This window comes from Mobula hypostoma, chromosome 19 (genome assembly GCF_963921235.1).
Source record: "Mobula hypostoma chromosome 19, sMobHyp1.1, whole genome shotgun sequence".
Classification (NCBI taxonomy): domain Eukaryota; kingdom Metazoa; phylum Chordata; class Chondrichthyes; order Myliobatiformes; family Myliobatidae; genus Mobula; species Mobula hypostoma.
The window spans coordinates 23321351-23341938 of NC_086115.1; the positions used below are offsets into that span (position 1 = coordinate 23321351).

Sequence of the window (20588 nt, forward strand, 5' to 3'; positions counted from 1 at the left end):
TAAAGGATTAAAAGTTCAGCATGGGACCTGCTGCAGATTCGTATTCAGCCAGGGGAGGTATGGGATTAGGTGCCTGGGGAACTGAAGAGAATAGCTTTGGATGTTGGATAAAATTTCTAATTATCCAACGTGAGGTCATAGAGTTACAGTACTAATGCACAGAAAACAGGTCTTCTGGCCCATCTAGTCCATGCCAAACTATTATTCTGCCTAGTCCCGTCCACCTGCATCCAGACCATATTCCTTCTTACCCCTCCCTTTCATGTACTTATCCAAACCTCTCTTAAATGCTGATATTAACCCCACATCCATCACTTCTGCTGGAAACTCGGTCCACACTTTGAGTAAAGATGTTCCCCATCTTGTTCCACTTTATGTATTTCATCTTTCAACCTTAATCTATGACCTCTAGTTGTAGTCTCACTCAACCTCAGTGGAAATAGGTGTCGAACACAGTCTCAGAGGGAGAGGAAGTGAGGAGAGAAGTGGAGATTTAACCAGTCAGTGTTCACACAAAGCCTGAGGTCTGTGTTACGTTTGTAGCTTCAAAACATTACATTATGTCAAAGGAAACATGGGAATCTGGGAATATGGGTCTAATTCAAGCTTACATTCAGTGAGGCATGAATGTATTGCAAGATAGTGTGATGACATAGGCAATTAACATATATTTATATATAACCCCCTAATTAACAATTTAAATGAACAAGCATGCTTAATCAAACAATAGGTGTGTGTGTGTGTGTGTATATAACATTACCCAAATGCGATTGAAATATTAAATACACAACACTCTTCCCTGCTTAGCTATAATCTCCAAATCAATGTAGAATGCATCTCAACTATACACACTTTATATTATATAATACAACTACTAGATGCAGACATCCACTGCATAGTAAATTTTAAATTATCCCATTCAGGCCTAAAGAATTATTTGATGTGGAGGATTTCTTAATCTTATCGGATAATTTCTTCCTGACAAGGGAAGTCACTCTACTTGGCAGGTGAGAGAATACCTGGGCTGTGAAAACAATCTCAAGTTCTGGGACCTTCTCCATGGTGATCGTAGGAGTTGACTCAGAGATTGCAGCTCCAGACAACTTTCTTTTCCTTCTCTCTCTCTGGATCCACTTCAATCCCTTTCTTTTTCTTTCTCACTTTCCTTCTCTCTTTCACCCCATTCTCTTTCTTGTTCACATTCTTTCTCTCCATCTCTTCCCTCCTTTTTCTTTTACAGTTTGTGCATCTTGATCTTAGGAAGGTGCATTTAGTTCACTGGAGTATTCTCTTATTAGTCCTTCTGTTGCTCCAGTTATATTTCTCCTCCTGGTTTTCTCCTCCACAACATTATCTGATGGATCCTCTGTTTCATATCTCCATTGACTCCTTCCTTTTTTGCCTTCCATTCATTCAGCTGGGCTCTGGTCTTTGCATCAATCTTTACAAGCAGCTTTTCATCTCCCACTTGAAGTTCATGCAATAATCTCAATACATGCAGAGTAGAGCCTGGTTCTTTATACTTACAAAAGCCAAATGCTTGCAACTTCCCTGAAGTTTCTTTAACTCTCTTCCAGCTTAAAACCAAGACACATTTCACAAGTAACTGCCTGATTAACATAATAGAGGCTTTGTCAGATATGTTGCCTCTAAAAATTGTTGTGTTCGGACCACTGTTTTCTTCACTTTTACAGTTCCTTGGAGAAGCATGGTCCTTCCTGGAATATACTTTCCAACTAGAGGCACCAAGGTTGATACCAACACCTATTCGACCTCTTTTGGGCCACAGTTCATGGTGTTAAAGCACAGGGACAGTTGTGGCATCAGCCAGTACCTTTCTTAGTTGGCTTTCAATTGGCTTCATTGCAGGGGATGAGGCATGCAAATGGTGAATGGACCTCCAATCAAGCTGTAGTTGTCCCAGACAATCACACCCCTACAATGCTGTTCCTTCTGTTTTTACCACATACAAGCTCAATGTGGCTTGTTGCTTGTATTTCACTATTACAAATGACATTGCCACAGGAGTTATCTTTTCTCCAGCACAAGTTTTTAGATGGATATCTGAAGGCTGCATAACAGCATCTTTGAAATGCAGTTCAGACTCATCTTGTAGAGTGACTGAAATAGCCAAACCAGTGTCCAATTCCATTTTAATTAATTTGCCATTCACTTCTGGTGTAAGCCATATTGCTTATCTATTATTAGTTTTCACTGAAAATCTCAAGGCTACATAATCCTGTGTCACTTACATCATTATCAATTTTTTTTATCAACAGCAAGCAGATTAGTGTTCTTTTTGAAACTGCAACTTGAACTTTTATCTTTTTCTCTTCCTTGTGCAGTCCATTTATTTTTGTCTGTCGAATATGCTCATTGTATATGTCCTACTTTGTTGCATTTTCTGCAAAGTTAGCCTTTAAACCTGCATTTGTTTGATGAATGTGAACCCGTAACACATTTTGTTCAGCCAGGCTGGTTTCTGTTTGGACTTTGCAATTTTGTTCGTGCTCACTTTCATTCCTGACTGCTACTCAATTATGTCCCTGTCTTCAGTTTCCATTGAAACAGTGATTTAAACTGCTCTTTTAAATGTAAGCTACTTCAGTTAGGAGCTATTTTTGAGTGCTTTCTTTTTAAGATTTCACAAACTAAATGATCTCTTATGGTATCATTAAGACCATTATTGAACTGACAATGCTCAGACGATCTCTTCAATTCAACCATGTACATTGTAATGGACCCCCCTTCTCTTTGATTCCGCTTACGAAACCAAAAGCATTCTGCAATCAATAATGGCTTTGATTCTATGTGTTTCTGCATCACTTCTACAATAGCAGTAAAGCTCATTTCTGATGGTTTGGTTTAAGCAGTCAAACTGTTTGCCTTTAAACCCAATGCACCTAGAAAAATTGGTATTCACTTCTCATTGGCTATTTCATTTGCTTCAAAATACTGTTCCAATAGCTCAGTATACATGAGCCATTTACCCGTTGTGTAATCAAACTCATCAATCTTTCCACTGTAGCCAGCCAGTTCTGCTGTTTTTTTTAATTATTATTATCACCTGGTACTTACTCTTTATGAACACTGAATGCTTCTGTATTATTTTACTTTGTTTTAAACTCAATCGTGTCTTCCATTCTGAAGAATATCTGCTGCACTGCTCTTTTTAAACTTGACTGTCTTGCTGCACACGCCGGATTGCGTCTATTATGTAACGTTCCTCTGCGTATTTTTTTTTAGTTTTGCTGCATTTGAACCACCTTGGGTTCGCTTTGAAAATACCTCATCGTCAATGTTATGTTTTGTAACTTCAAAACATTAAATTAATTCAACAGAAACACAGGAGTCCTGGTATACTGGTCTAGGTCAGGTTCACTTTAAGTGAGGCCCACATGTATCATGTGGTAGCGTGATGATGTATGCAGTTGATGTATTTTCACATATAACCCTAATTAATTATTAAAACAAACAAGAATGCTGAATCAACCTACATATATACGTACATCGTTACTCAAATATTCAATAGGCATCTGCTAGTCTCGTGGGACCATGGATTTGCTCCTTGGAAGGTTTCCAGGGCGCAGGCCTGGGCAAGGTTGTATGGAAGACCGGCAGTTGCCCATGCTGCAAGTCTCCCCTCTCCACGCCACTGATGTTGTCCAAGGGAAGGGCAACTCAAATATTATTGAAATATTAAATACACAACCAGCTGATTTTGGATAATGGTGTCAGTGAGTAGATGAGAGATGGGAATGGACAAGGAGAATCCAAAGGGTAATTCTACATGTGTGTGGAACTGAACAGAAGAAGTGTTGGAGGTGATATTATCCCCAACAACCCGTCCGTAAATGATGTACTCTTCAGCAAGCTCAGAGATAGCAACTTTAAGCATATTGTGGAATTGTAGTGTATAGGCTAAAAGTACCAAATGAAACTTGTTTTCTCAATGGTGACCTATTTCAATCAAACTTTGTGCTGGTCTTTAGCCTAAAGGGCAGATAATTCTATTCAAGACATTCTAGTCTCTCAAAAATTAGTGTTTATTTCCTTATTTTATCTTACTGCATCTAGAATCAAAAAGTGAGAATGACTTTATGAAGTTTCTGAGCTTTTTAAAGCTGGGAACCATGAAGCAGCCAATTATACAGAAAGCCATTATAAACAACTTAATTACAATGACCAGAAAGAATGATATGCTGTGGTGGAAGCTGCAGAGCAAGTTGTGCCAAAAGCTTCTGCCATGGTCTCAATATCATTGTCTTCTCTCCTACGATTCTCCACAATGCTTGATGCTGGGGCAAGAGAATTCCATGGCTGAGCTCCACTATTCTGCACTATTTCAAGTATGTTCACTCACTGCCAGACTTTGACAGAGCACGACATGCCTCTCTTTCGATCATCCTTCAGCTTGAAAGGCTTTTGAATCATGGAACCATTTTGCACGGAGAGAGTCCATGCAGCCCATTGAGTCTACTTGGAGCAGCATAGCAGCGTAGTGGTTAGTGCATTACCTTACTGTGTCAGTGATCCCGTACGGATAGGGCTAGTGAATTGCGAACATATTGTACCAAGCATTTGGTCCATAATGACAGATGAGGAAGCTCACTGAACTCAACAACTGTTTTATTGTGATAAACACAAAACAGACTGGGCACCATGACCCGGAGAGTGAACCCAACCAGTCTCATACAGACGGGGGGAGGTGACCATCACACGCCCCGGTTACAGTTAGGGTGACCCACAAATACACAAGTGAATAACTGTCTAACCCAAGCTAAAAAGTAACAATAAATGAACTGGAACTTCTCACCATAATTCCACAAAATCATTTTAACACAAGAACAACAAGCAGTGCTGGTCATTAGAAGCACAGGGGCTGGCTGTCCACCACCCCACCCACCCGCCCCAAGAGTGTCACAACATTATGTTGATACTGGAAGCCTGGAAACACATGCAGACTGCCCAGCGGAATTCTCACTGATTTGATTTGAAATAAAGGACTCATTTCACTGTATGCTTTGATGTTTTGATATACCAGTGATAAATAAAGCTAATTTTTAAAACTCTTTCCAGCTCCTAGTAGAGCCTCCTGGAGACTTTTTCCTCATAGCCCTATAAATCATCCTCTCTCAATTAACCATCCTTGTTTTCTTGAAAACATGATTGACTGTTTCCGCCACCTCCAGAGACAGTGAATTCTGCACCATAAATATTCTATCTAGGAAAAAAAGGCTTTAGCTAAATATTTTCAAGCTTCACTTGTGCCCAAACCTCAGCAGTTTAAACTCTCAGTATCATCTTTCCACTTTCATCATTTTACCCCTGCGTTTGAATCCCAAGCTCCTAAATGATTTACTGACCATGGTAGTCAATTATATCAGATAGTGGGCATCACTGTAGCGTAACGGTTAGCACGATGCTATTACAGTTCAGGAGTCAGAGTTCTGAGTTCAATTCCAGCATCCTCTGTAAGGAGTCTCTGTACGTCTCCCCCCTTGGAATGCATGGGGTTTTCCCTGGGTGCACTGGCTTCCTCCCACAGTCCAAAGATGTACTGGGTAGGCTAATTGGTCATGTAAATTGTCCTGTGATTAGGTTAGGGCTAAATCAGGTTGTCAGGAGTTGCCGTAGCAACGTGACTTGAGGGCCTGGAAGAGCCTACTCCATACTGTATCTCTAAAAAACAGTCTCTCTCTCTCTCTCTCTCATTTAAACAATTGTACTTGTATACGCTCACACCTTTGACTGTTCATATAATGTTGTTTTCTGACAAAGTGTACCACATTAAACCTCTTTGTATCGTTGGAGAACTTCCCCAGCTTTTCTGTGGTCGTTTCATTACTGGTTGCTGTGAGTGCTGGATCAGGCCACTGTGTGCTTTGAATGGCCTGTGAATTGCAGATTTTTAGACTGCCTGGACAGCTGTTTTTGTAAGATTTAAGCTGCTTATAACATGCTCTTTCTCGGCATTCTACACTTTTGGAGACGAGGGTACCCTCAAGACACACCCTCCCAGTACTGCACCAAGGATGACTTAGGAGTGTTGTTGAAGCAATACTCCTGATCGCCCTGAGACTCCTTTTCCTACTTTGAAAGTCAATGTTAATTTATTATCAAAGTATGTATACGTCACCAGATACTAGTTTAACATACATATTCCTACATGCATTCACAGGAATTGTTGTAAAGTTATATTTAGAGACTGACAAACAACCCAAAATACAAAAGAAGAAAAATAGTACAGATTTAAAAAATAAATAATTAATACTGAGAACATGAGCTGTAGAGTCCTTGAAAGTGAGTCTGTTGGTTGTGGAATTCATTCAGTGTTGAGGTGAGTGAAGTTATCCATACCAGCTCAGGAGCCTGATGGTTGTAGGGCAATACCTGTTTCTAAATTTGGTAGTGAGGGACCTTAGACTCTTGTCCTTCCTTCCCAAGGGCAACAGTGAAAAGAGAGCATGGCCCAGATGGTTGGGGTCCTTGATGATGGATGCTGCTTTCTTGTGACATTGCTCCTTGTAAATGTGTTCAGTGGTGGGGAAGGCTTCACCTATGACAGATTGGGCTGTATCTGCTAATTTCTACAGATTTTTCTATTCCTGGGTATTGGCGTTTCCATACCAGGCCATGATGCAGCCACACAGGATACTTTCCACTGTGCATCTACAGAAGTCTGTCAAAGTTTTAAATGATATGTCAAATCTACGCGAACTTCCAAAAGAGTAAAGGGGCCGTCGTGCCATCTTTGTGAGGGAACTTGTGCGCTAGTCCCAGAACGGACCTTCTGATATGATAATGCAAAATAATTTAAAGTTGCTGACCCTGTCCACCTCCAAACCTCCACCTCCTCCTACTTAGCCATCACTAACCGACATGTTTGCTGCCCATCTACTGTGTTATCTCATTGGCAGTGAGTGGATACCTGTCTGGGGTGGGAACCTCTTTGCCTTAGGGTAGATGCTCAATCTGATTGAATAACCTGACTGTTTTCCACTGTCAGTGGCAGTCACTGATCGAGTACCAAACACAAAACACTGGAGGAACCCATCGGGTCTGGCAGCATCTGTCGAAAAGAATAAAGAGTGTATGTTTCGCTCTGAGACACTTCATGAGTGGAGATCCTTTCCTCATAGCCCTACAGCCAGCCTCTCTCAATCAATCACTGTCGTATCTCCTGCAAACCCTGAAAGGTTGTTTCTATCACCTCCACAGGCAATGAATTCTGCATCAAAATTATCCTGTGTATGCAAAAAAATGTTTTTCCTAATTATTTTCAAAGCTCCATTTGTGCAATAATCAAAGCCTTTTGAAATTCATTACTTATTGAGTCCTGATAAAGGGTTTCAGACTGAAATATCGACTGTATAGTCGCCTCCACAGATGTTCCCCCAGCATTTTTTGTGTGTTACTCTCATTTCCACCATCTGCAGAACCTCTTGAGTCACTGATTGAGTACATTGGTTCAAGGGAGTTTGAAGGACAATTGTGATGTCAGGAACCAGCCTGACCAGAATTAAAATCAAAATCAGATTTAATATCACTGGCATATGTCATTAAATTTCTTGTTTTGTGGCAGCAGTATATTACAATACACAACAATAAGACTATAAATTACAATAAGCATATATAACAAGAAAACTAAATGAATAAATAATGCAAAAAGAGAGGAAAAATACTGAGGTAATATTCATGAGTTCATTGTAAATTCAGAAATCTTATGGCGGAGGGGAAAAAGCTGTTCCTGAAATGATGAGTGTGTGGCTTCAGGCTCCTATACCTCCTCCTTGATAGTAGCAATGAGAAGATGGCATGTCCTGGGTGAAGGGGGTCCTTCGCTCCTTGAAGATGTCCTGGTGGATCCAGTGGAGGATAGTGCCCATGATGGAACTGGTAGAGTTCACAACTTTCTGCAGCTTTTTCCAGTCCTGTGCAGTGACACCTCCATACCGGATGGAAACGTAACCAGTTAAAATGATCTCCATGGTACATCTGCCGTGTCTTTGGTGACATACCAGATCTCCTCAAACTCCTAATGAAATATAGCTGCTGTCATGCCTTCTTTATAATTGAATCAATGTGTTGGACCCAGGATAGATCCTCAGAGAATTGACAATCAGGAACTGCTTGCCCTTTCCACTTCTGATCCCTCAATGAGGACTGGTGTGTGTTCCCTCAACTTCCCCTTCCTGACGTCCACAATCTCGCTGACCAATGTCAGTAATATTGTGGACTTCAGAAAGGTCTTTCTTGGTCTTACTGACCTTGACAGCACGGTAGTTGCTGCAACACCACTCAACCAGCTGATTTACCTTGCTCCTGTATGCCTCTTCATCACCATTGGAAATTCTGCCAACAATAGTTATATCATTGGCATATTTATAGATGGCATTTGAGCTGTGCCTGGCACAATAATGGGTGTAAAGAAAGTAAAGCAGTTGATTAGAACTCAGGGTATGATTGTGTTGAACACTGAACAGTAGTTCATAAACAGCAACCTGACACAGGTATTGCTATTGTCCAAGGCTGAGTAGAGAGTCAGTGAGACATGCAAGCACTGCAGACCTATTGTGACGCTAGGCAAATTGCAGTGGGTCCAGCTCCTTGCTCAGGCAGGAGTTGATTCTGGCCATGACCAACCTCGCAAAACACTTCATCACAGTAGATGTGAGTGTTATTGGGGGATAGTTGTTGAAACAGATCACCCTGCTCTTCTTGGGCAATGGTGTGATTGTCACCCTTTTGAAGCAGGTGGGAATCTCTGACTATAGCAATGACAGATTGAAGATGTCCTTGAACACTCCCACCACTTCGTTGGCACAGGTTTTCAGAGCCCCACCATGTATACCATCAAGGCTTAAGGCCGTGCAAGGGTTTACCCTCTTTAAAGATCTTCTGATGTTAACCTCCAAGACAGTGATAATAGGGTCACCAGATGCTGCAGGGATTCACACAGATGTAGTTTTATTCTCCCTTTCAGAGCATGCATAAAAGGCATTGAGCTCATCTAGGAGTGAAACATCACAGCCATTCATGATGTTAGGTTTTACTTTGTGTGAAGGAATGACCACAAAACCCTGCCAGAGCTGATGTGCATCTAATTCCATCTTTAAACTCAATTGGAATTAATTTTCACTCTTAAAATAGCCTCCAACCCAACAGCATGGACATTCATTTTTCAAACTTCCGGTAATTCCCCACTATCACCATTCCCCATCCCCTTTTCCCTCTCTCACCCCCCTCGGGTGCTCCTCCACCTTTTCTTTGATCCGTGGCCTTCTTTCCTCTCCTATTAGGTTCCCCCTTCTCCAGCCCTGTACCTCTTACACCAATAAACTTCCCAGCTCTTTACTTCACCCCTCCCCTGTCTTTGGTTTCACCTATCACCTTGTGTTTCTTCCCCCACCTTCTAACTCTGACTCATCCTTTTTTCTCCAGTTCTACTGAAGGGTCTCAGCCCAAAACGTCGACTGTACTCTGTTCCATAGATGCTGCCTGGCCTGCTGAGTTCCTCCAGCATTTTGTGTATGTTGCGTCCATAGGTCGTACCTGGCCTTATAGTGTAGTTCTGGATCACCGGTTTTGAATGCCACAGATCTAGCCCTCAGCAGCCGACGAATCTCCTGATTCATCCACGACTTTTGGTTTGGGTACATCCTGCATATTCTCGAAGACACATGCTCATCCACACAGGTTTTGATGAAGTTGGTGATAACTGTGACATATTCATTCCGAGTTCAAGATGAATCCCGGAATATTGTCCAATCCACTTACTCCTGTAAGCGCTCTTCCACCTCCCTTGACCATATCCTCGTGGTCCCTACCCCTGATGCCGCCATCTTTAGTCTCTGGCTATATGCTGGGCATGGGATGGCACAGTGGGTGTCCCTGATGGAACAAGAACAAGTGTGTTGGCTCCTCTAGTTCTCACAGGTGATACATTGTTGGTTGTTCAGAGACTTAGTCACACTGGCCTGGTTGAAAACTTCCAAGAACTGAAGATCCCATGATTTGGTGGGGGTCTGGGAAGAGGAAGGAGGATATTAGCTGTCAGAGCAAGTCCCTTCCAAAAGGGCTTGACTTTGGATCACAGATTTTTGGAATGATGTAGGGGGAAATGCCTCGAATGGAAAGAGAGAGACAGAAGAAACAAACATGCAGCTACATTTTAAATGAATTGGTTTGAACTGATGGGGTCATTATTGTTATTTCTATATTTTATGTTTCCTTTGATTTAATTATCTAACTGCTGACACAGTATCAAGAAAACCAAAGGTATATAGACCTGAAGACATCTCATATTGTAACTCAAATGTATTAAATTCGGTATGAGGTTACAATTGCACTTTTTCCATAGCCCAGGGCAGTGCTGTCAGTGCAGCTTCATCGTAATGTGTTCGCGGTGCTGAGGACAATCAATGTGATTGATATTCCTCAGTTGCAATAACTTAAGGCTGTGTTTATGTCAGTTCCTTTCACTTGGCATGTAAAAGATTTATAATTTCATAAACGACTGCCATGGATTGAAATGAAATGACTCAATCCAGAGTTTAAGCATTTAACAAAAGAAAAAGCTTTTGTTGGACTGCTCTCTTTAAGTTGCCCCGGTCTGTATTCTTTCTGGTCTAAAGCTGTTTTCCTCTTGCTGTAGATTCCCAGAGGGCCACTCTGTACTAACGCCTTTGCCCTGTCATGAGCCTGAGGTGAAGTATTGGAAACAGGCTATGATGCATGGTGCCATTACACTCAGTATTAGATACCTCCTGTACCTAATAAAGTGGCCACTGAGAGTACAGACTTGTCTTCTGCCGCTGTAGCCCAGGTTCGACATGTTGTGCATTCAGAGATGCCCTTCTGCACATCGCTGTTGTGACACATGGCTAATTGAGCTACTGTTGCCTTCCTATCAGCACAGACTAGCCTGGCCATTCTTCTCTGACCTCTGTCATTAACAAGATGTTTTTATCCACAGAACTGCTGCTCACTGGATTTTTTTTTTGTTGTTTTTTTTTTGTTTTGTTTTTCTCTGTAAACTCTAGAGATAGTTGTGTGTGAAAATCCCAGGAGGTCAGCAGTTTCTGAGACACTGAAATCACCCCATCCAGCAGCAGCAATCACTCTGCAGTCAAAGTCACTTTTCTTCCTCATTCTGATGTTTAGTCTGAACAACAACTGAACCACTTGACCATGTCAGCATGTTTTTATGCATTGAGCTGCTGCCACATGATTAGCTGATTAAGTACTTGCATTAACAGGCAGGTATTGTCCAACGACAGCCTGGCCAGCACCTTATCTGTGGTGAGAGACCACTCAGCTTTGATTGCTCTGCTTAGCGCAGAGAAGCTTTATGGACTTATGCTCACAACTATGAGGAGTCCTGATAACATTCCTCGGAAGCAGACTGTTTCCACCTTGCTGTTTAATTATCATTCAATAATACATGAATACAGCCGAGCGAGACAGCGTTCCTCTGGGACCAAGATGCAAAACATACACAGCACATGCAAAATAGTGAGCAAAGCAAAAACTGTCACACCAAAAAATACACATATATATTCAGTTTCAAGTTCAAGTCTTTGTCATCTATTTAAGATGTTGGAAAAGATTTGTGGCTCATATTGAGGATGTCGTTGTTGAGTAGCTAGCCAAGCTGGCTTGTTAGCTTGCAGATGTTTCGTTACCCAGCTAGGCAACATCATCAGTGCAACTTCGAATGAAATGTTGGTGATATACATTGTTTGTCTTTTATGTGTCCTGTGATTAGTCTGTTTGTGTGTGTGTGTGGGTATATATGTGCCATTTCTACTGGTTACTGATTATGTAATCTGCGATTGGTTCGTTAAAATCCGATTAGGTGATAATTGTTGCCCGGGCTCTGTTAGTCGGCCGCTTATGTAGGATTAATGTTGTTCTCATTGGTTGACGCTTGTAATCAGGTGTGAACTGGCTCTTGGCTCTGGACTGACGACTCGATGCTGAAGTGGGGTGTAAACTGGGTTCATTTCGACGTGCTTGTTGTTAGAATTCTGTGTGGAGAACAAAGCCTCTGAGAATTCTCAGGCTTGTCATTGACGGGCTTGGCCTAGGGTAGTGATATTGGTCCAGTCGAATTGATGTGTGATTGTGACATACGTATATATATACAACCAAATGAAACAATGTCCCTCTGGGCTATAGTGCACCCACAAAACATATATCACACAGAGCATATAAAACAAAATATTATCACTGATAAGTTAATAAAATGTAATTCAAAGTGCATGTAAGATCTGGAGGATGCAAATTTCTAATAATAGGCAAAGGTATGAAATGAGGAGAGGACATGAATGTCTTGTTACATGGCTGAATGTGGTAATACTTGAAATGGAGGAATGTACAGAGCTCTAGTTGAGCACAGGGACAAAATGCACAACCCAACTCTTTGCTGCTACCTTCAGGGAAGTGGTACAGCAGCATAAAAACCAGGACCAACAGGCTCCGGGACAGCTTCATCCACCAGGCCATCAGACTGATGAACTCACACTGACTTGAGTGTACTCTATATTACATTGACTGTTCTATTTATTGTAAATTATTATAAAATGCGATGATTGCACATTGCACATTTAGATGGAGATGTGACATAAAGATTTTTTCCTTGTGTATGTGAAGGATGTAAGAAGTAAAGTCAATTTAATTCAGTTCAATAGCCTTTTATAGGGATGCTGGTCAGAATGATCTCCTTTGGAGTCAAGGCACAAATGATCACTATGCATTGCTTTAAAGCTTTGGCTTTATGTGTTGAAGTAGTAATGCTACCTTTTATAACCATGTCTCCCAGAAGATGAAATATTGGCGTTCAGGATATTTAATGTTTAAACTGTGTTGGAGACACTGGGTTAACAGGCTTTTAGGATTAATGGGATTTAATAGCTTGAGGTCATGAATTTAATGTGAGTTTCCACTGAAGCATCAGCAGCTCTGTGATGCCTGCCAGGTTACGCACTACAATTATTTTTGAAAAACATTATGTTCCTGAGTAAGTATAACAGCAGTAATGGATGTGCACTTCCCTTTCATCAGAAAGGTCTCATCTCGACTTTTCTTGTTGGGGAAGATGGTCTTTATCTTTGGGGAGGAATAAACAGTCGACATTTTAGGCTGAGAGCCTACATCAGAACTGAAATCCAAAAAAAAACATTCTTTCCTAAATAGTTTCAAACCTCCTTTTGTGCCCCACCCAATACTTCATGAGTCCTGATGAAGGATCTCAGACGGATATGCCGACTGTTTACTCATCTCCATAGACGCTGCCTGACCCAATGAGTTCTGCCAGCATTTTGTGTGTGTGTGTGTGTGTCGCTCTGGATTTCTAGCATCTGCAAAATCTCTTGTGCTTATGGTCTTTATTTTTATAATCTTTCAAAATATGGGAACTAAGGAGAGTTCCTTTGCACCACATAAAACCAATTGGGATCTTACCTGCCACTGTTCGGACTTCTGCTGTTATGGCCCCTCCACTCTGTGCAGTGAGGAAGTGGCAGGATGCTACTATTCAAAGCATGGTTAACAGTGCAGAAGGTGTGAGTTCCGAAAAGAGGACTTTGAAGGAGTGAATAGGCACAGACACGTCCTTTGGCCAGGCAGCAGCTTCTTTTTGGCCACTGTTAAAATGATGTTGTGGCTTGTAGAAAACTATCAGGGCCTGAAATAAAAACAGAAAGTGCCGGAAACACTCAGTAGGTCAGGCAGCATATTGTAGAAAGAAAAGCACAATAAATGCTTCATAATGAAGACACTTGTTAAGAATGGGGAAAAAGAGACATCAAGTTCTAAGTTGCAGCAATGTTTAGGGGAATAATGGGTAGGGCAATGGCTATCTTTTATGACCAGTGTTGACATGGTAATGAACTACTGATAAAGCAAACAACAGGAATTCTGCAGATGCTGGAAATTCAAGCAACACACATCAAAGATGCTGGTGAACGCAGCAGGCCAAGCAGCATCTCTAGAAAGAGGTCAGTCGACGTTTCAGGCCGAGGCCCTTCGTCAGGACTAACTGAAGGAAGAGTGAGTAAGGGATTTGAAAGTGGGAGGGGGAGGGGGAGATCCAAAATGATAGGAGAAGACAGGAGGGGGAGGGATAGAGCCAAGAGCTGGACAGGTGATTGGCAAAGGGGATATGAGAGGATCATGGGACAGGAGGCCCGGGGAGAAAGACAAGTGGGGGGGGAACCAAGAGGATGGGCAAGGGGTATAGTCAGAGGGACAGAGGGAGAAAAAGGAGAGAGAGAGAGAAAGAATGTGTGTATATAAATAAATAACGGATGGGGTACAAGGGGGAGGTGGGGCATTAGTAGAAGTTTGAGAAGTCAATGTTCATGCCAACAGGTTGGAGGCTACCCAAACAGAATATAAGATGTTGTTCCTCCAACCTGAGTGTGGCTTCATCTTTACAGTAGAGGAGGCCGTGGGCAGACATGTCAGAATGGGAATGGGATGTGGAATTAAAATGTGTGGCCACTGGGAGATCCTGCTTTCTCTGGCGGACAGAGCGTAGGTGTTCAGCAAAGCAGTCTCCCAGTCTGCATTGGGTCTCGCCAATATATAGAAGGCCACATCGGGAGCACCGGACGCAGTATATCACCCCAGCTGACTCACAGGTGAAGTGTCGCCTCAGCTGGAAGGACTGTTTGGGGCCCTGAATGGTGGTAAGGGAGTAGGTGTAAGGGCATGTGTAGCACTTGTTCCGCTTACACGGATAAGTGCCAGGAGGGAGATCAGTGGGGAGGGATGGGGGGGAACGAATGGACAAGCGAGTCGTGTAGGGAGCGATCCCTGTGGAAAGCGGGGGGGGGTGGGGGGGAAGATGTGCTTAGTGGTGGGATCCCGTTGGAGGTGGCGGAAGTTACGGAGAATAATATGTTGGACCCGGAGGCTGGTGGGGTGGTAGGTGAGGACCAGGGGAACCCTATTCCTAGTGGGGTGGCGGGAGGATAGAGTGAGAGCAGATGTGCGTGAAATGGGGGAGATGCATTTGAGAGCAGAGTTGATGGTGGAGGAAGGGAAGCCCCTTTCTTTAAAAAAGGAAGACATCTCCCTCGTCCTGGAATGAAAAGCCTCATTCTGAGAGCAGATGCGGCGGAGATGGAGGAATTGCGAAAAGGGGATGGCGTTTTTGCAAGAGACAGGGTGAGAAGAGGAATAGTCCAGATAGCTGTGAGAGTCAGTAGGCTTATAGTAGACATCAGTGAATAAGCTGTCTCCAGAGATAGAGACAGAAAGATCTAGAAAGGGGAGGGAGGTGTCGGAAGTGGACCAGGTAAATTTGAGGGCAGGGTGAAAGTTGGAGGCAAAGTTAATAAGGTCAACGAGCTCAGTATGCGTGCAGGAAGCAGTGCCAATGCAGTCGTCGATGTAGCGAAAAGTGGGGTACAGATACCAGAATAGGCACGGAACATAGATTGTTCCACAAAGGCAGTTTGGGTGATAGATTAATAAGTGAAACCAGTGTGCAGGGAGAGAGGGAGAGTGATGGACGGAGGGAGAGAGAGAAAGAACAAAGGAAAAAGTAAATCCTTTGAAATGCACATTAGATCAGGCAGCACCAGTGGAGAGAGAAAATCTATCTGCAGATTAATGACCTACAGCAAACTAATAAATTCTGACAGTGACATTGAGTTACCTATAATTATTAATTTCATATCAAGTGTAATGTGGCCAAATGGAAGCTGAGGTGCTGCTCCTCGAACTTGCGCTGGTCCTGTTGTAACAGTGCATGAGGCCACACATCAGAGTGGGAGTGGAAGAGAGAATTAAAGTGACAGACACCTGGAAGTTTGGCATCAGCCCTGTGAACTGAATGCTGGTTCTCTGCAAAGCCAGTCACACAAAATATGCCTGGCTCCTCCATTGTAGGAGGCCATATTGTGAACACCAACTGTTGTACTCTAGTTTGGAAGAAGGGCATGTGAGTTGCCACTTCATTTAGAAAGACTGGTTCAGAGCAGTTTGTGGTTGAGCCCACTAGGAGAATGAACCAGATTTGATTAGGAAGCTTAAGGCAAAATAACTCCTCAGAGATAGTGATCATAATATGATAGAATTCACCCTACAGTTTGAGAGGAAGAAGCTAAAGTCAGAAGTATGTGTATTACAGGGAATTACAGAGGCATGAGAGAAGAGTTGGCCAAAGTTGATTGGAAGGGGCACTAGCAGGAATGACGGGAGAAAGGCAATGAATAGAGATTTTGGGATGATTCAGAAGGCGCAGGATAGGCACATCCCAAAGATAAAGAAGTATTCTAAAGGAAGGGTGGCACAACCGTGGCTGACAAAAGAAGTCAAAGACACCCATAGAAAGCAAAAGAGAGGGCATATACTTTATAGCAAAAATTAGTGGGAAGTTAGTGGATTGGGGAACTTTTAAAGACCAACAGAAGGCAACTAAGAGACCCATAAGGAGGGAAAAGATGAAATATGAAGGTAAGCTAGCCAATAATGTAAAATAGGATATGAAAAGTTTTTTTCAAATACAGTATATAAGTATCAAAGAGAGGTGAGAGTAGATATCATACCACTGGAAAATGAAACTGGAGAGGTAGTAATAGGGGACAAAGAAATGGCAGGCAAACTTAATAAGTATTTGGTATCAGTCTTCACCATGGAAGACTCTAGCAGTATGCCAGAAATTCAAGGGGCAGAAACAAGAGTAGTTGTGATTACTAGGAGAATATCCTTGAGATGCTGACAGATCTGAAAATAGGCAAGTCACCTGGACCAGATGGGCTACACTCAAGAGGTAGATGAAGAGATTGTAGAGGCATAATAATGATCTTTCAAGAATCTCTAGTTTCTGGAATACTTCCGGAGGACTGAAAATTGCAAGTATCACTCCACTCTTTAAAAAGGAGTGAAGGCAGGAGAAAGAAAATTATTGGCCAGTCAACCTGACTTTGGTAGTTGCGAATGTGTTGGAGCCCATTATTAAGGATGAGGTTTCGGGTACTTGGAGGCACATGATAAAATAGCCCAAAGTCAGCATGGTTCTCTTGAGGGAAAATCTTGCCTGATAACTCTGTTGAAATTCTTTGAGGACGTAACAGGAAGATGTGTATACTTGTATTTTCAAAAGGACATTGACAAGGTACTGCGCATGAGGCTGCTTAACCAGATAACAGCACATGGTATTACAGGAAAAATACTACCATGGACAGAAGATTGGCTGTCAGGCAGAAGGCAAGAGTGGGATTAAAGGGGCCATTTTCTGGTTGGCTGCCAGTGACTAGTGGTGTTCTTTATGAGTCAGTGTTTGGACTGTTTCTTTTCACGTGACAAGTCAACGATTTGAATGATGAAATTAATGGCTTTGTGGCCAAGTTTGCAGATGATACAATGATAGGTGGCGTGGGAAGTAGTGTTAAGGAAGCAAGGAATTTGCAGAAGGACTAAAGATGATTGGGAGAATGAGCAAAGAAGTGGCAGATAGAATATAGAATAGGGAAGTGCTTGGGTATGTAGTTTGGTAGAAGGTATAAAGTCATAGACTGTTTTCTAAATGGAGAAAAAAATTCAGAAACCTGGGATGCAAAGGAACTTGGGAGTCCTCATGCAGGGTTCCTAACGGTTAACCTGTAGGTTGAGTCAGTGGTAAGGAAGGAAAATGCAATGTGGGCATTCATTTCGAGAGGACTAGAATATGAGTTCAATGATATGATACTGAGACATTGGTCAGACAACACTTGGAGGATTTTGAGCAGTCTGGGGCTGCTTATCTAAGAAAATATGTGCTGGCATTGGAGAGGGTCATGAGAATGATTCCAGGAATGGAAAGATTAACATATGAGAGGTATTTGATGGCTCTGGGCCTGCACTCACTAGAGTTGAGAAGAATGCGGGGAAGTGGGGGGGCTCTCATTAAAAACATAATGAGCATTGAAAGGCCTAGATAGACTGGATATAGAGAAGATGTTTCCTATAGCAGGTGTGTCTAGAATCAGAGGGCACAGCCTCAGAGGGACGACATTTAGAATAGAAACAAGGGGGAATTAACCAGAGGGTAGTGAATCTGTGGAATTCATTGCTACAATTGGCTGTGGAGACTAAGTCATTGGGTATACTTAAAGTGGACATTGATAGTTCCTTGATTAGTCAGAACATCAAAGGTTATAGAGAGAAGGTAGAAGAATGGGGTTGAGAGGGATTACAAATCAGCCGCGATGGAATGGCAAAGCAGACTCAATGGGTCAAAGGGCCTAACTCTACTCTTAACCTACATCTCCAGTGGTTGGATGGGAAAATGCTCTGAGGAGATTGACTGGTGGACCCGGAAGAACAGGACAGTGAGACACTAAGGGAATAATCCTTCCAGAATGCTGCAAGAGGAAGAGAAGCATTGTCTGCAAGTGGGATCTTGTTGAAGATGGCAGAGAGGAAGAAGATGTTCCTAAAATGTTGAACTTGTGTCCACTGGATCCTCTCCAATTGTAGTAATGATAAGAGGGCACATCCTGGCTGCTGAGGGTTTTTAACGATGGATGCTGCCTCTTTGAGGTATCACCTTTTGAAGAGGTCCTGGTGGATTCAGACCATTAACTACACCAGCCAGTGCCCAGCAGGCAGAAAGTTACATAGAATGGAGACACAAGAGTCTGCATATTCAGCAATCCAAAGCATCAAGTAAGATGCTGGAGGAGTTCAGTGGGTCAGTGATTATATTTTCCTGTACCAAATTCCCTTTTTATCTCAAGAAGTAAAGAATAGATGTGGAATTTACACTACATGACCAGTTGTTGGAATCATTCATCTCATAACGTGTATCTCACTGACCAGCAGTTCATCTTCTCACTTGGTCAGCTGACACTCTCCTCATGCCCTCTCCACCCTCCTTCTCTGTGTGTGTTACTGTAGCCTGGCTGAGGTTGGAGTGTGTCCCTAGCATTGGTGCCCGTCTCCAAAGGGACAACTGCTGTGATGCTTTGAAGTGCCTTTTGGTGAAACCACAGAGACATAGAACATAGAACAGTGGAGCACAGTACAGGTCCTTCAGCCCACAATATTGTGCCTGTTCAGCATTCATCAATGGTACTAGGTTAGAAAATTCACTACGCACCTTGTAATTAATCGAAGCTCGCACTTTATTGTCCATGTAGAAGCAACAATATAACTATGTTGACCCCAGGCCAGCAGCTTAGAACATGAACTCTACTGTTCCCTCTGTGCCAATGCTCACTCAGACCACTTTTCCAATTCATAACACCGAAATAGGGGATCTCCGTTGGTCAGATGATCAATCCTTTCTTTGCCCAGCCTCTGACATGCGGGATCTTCCTTATGATGGTGGACCACTTGAGAGTTATCACAGATAGCAACCTCGAAGTGTCCATTTTTATGTTCGTTCCCTACTAATTCAAATATTGCATTTCAGTGTCATTGGCTGTAGGTCATCTGATTGACCTTTAACATTGTTTTATTGGCTCTGCTCCAAGCCTGTATCCATGTATTGCCCTCTTCCCAGCAAGTGACAATGGTAATTTATGGCTCTTTGTTCTCTTTAGTAACCAGCCCAAATCACTCCAAGCAGGCAGCATTCACAAACCTGCATGTGATATTATATCAAAAACACATCACAAATAACTTCTTTGGTAATAATCCCTAGTTCAGCAGATTAGCCAAAGCATCATTGTGTCTACTTTAAAACACAGAAAAATAAGAACTTCATCTCACAAAATGGAGGACATAAAACAGTTACACAAAATGGCAGCCTCCATCTCCAAGCACATGGCAGGAACAAAAACAATTGATCTGTTTGCTTGCAATGTCCTTGACCCATTTGAGTTTGACATTTTCTTCCATATTTTTAATCCACCATGGCCAACAGTGCCAACCTTTTAACTGACACTAGGAGCAACCTAACCCTTCCCTCCTACATAGGTGTTCATTTTTCTGTCATCCATGGGCCTATCTTAGAGATTCTTAAATGCCCCTAATGTATCTGGCAGGGCGTCTCACGCTCGCACCGCTCTTCATGTAAGTAACTTGCCTCTGACATCCTCTATACTCTCCTCCAATCACCTTAAAATTATGCCTCTTTGTATTATCAATTTCTGTTCTGGGGAAAACGTCTCTGGCTATGCACTTGATGTATACCTCTTATCATCTTGTAGAACTCTATCTAGAAATTGTGATTCAATCCATTCTTCTGACTTGAAAACCTCAACGCACCTATTTGTAGCAGTTTTGTAACCTTTTGGAATTGGAATGCTAACCCGCCAGGGCAGCGTGTGATGATGTTTACACATATCAAAACAATGCAATCTAATTTCAAGGTATTTCTGTCTCAGATCAAAAGAGATCCTGGTCTGATTAGACACATCTCCTAAGAACCTTATCTGAAGGGACATCTCTACTTCAGTTCATCTGCTACTTTGAGAGGACGTTTGGTCATGTAGCCACCATCTCAGACTCTGAAGCTGCCCACTTAGGATTGAGATGAGGAGACATTTCTTCACTCGAGGGTGATCAGTGTTTGGAATTCACTGCCAGGAGGGGAGCAGAAGCTGAGCTCAGGAGTTCACTCAAAGTAAAGATCAATAGTTCTCTAA

The 20588-nt window shown here is 42.4% G+C and overlaps 1 protein-coding gene across 3 annotated transcripts in view; it reads left to right on the plus strand.

The window, feature by feature from the left end:
- LOC134358902 (catenin alpha-3-like) overlaps positions 1-20588 on the plus strand; it is an 812224-nt gene that overhangs the window by 367546 nt on the left and 424090 nt on the right. The window lies entirely within an intron of this gene.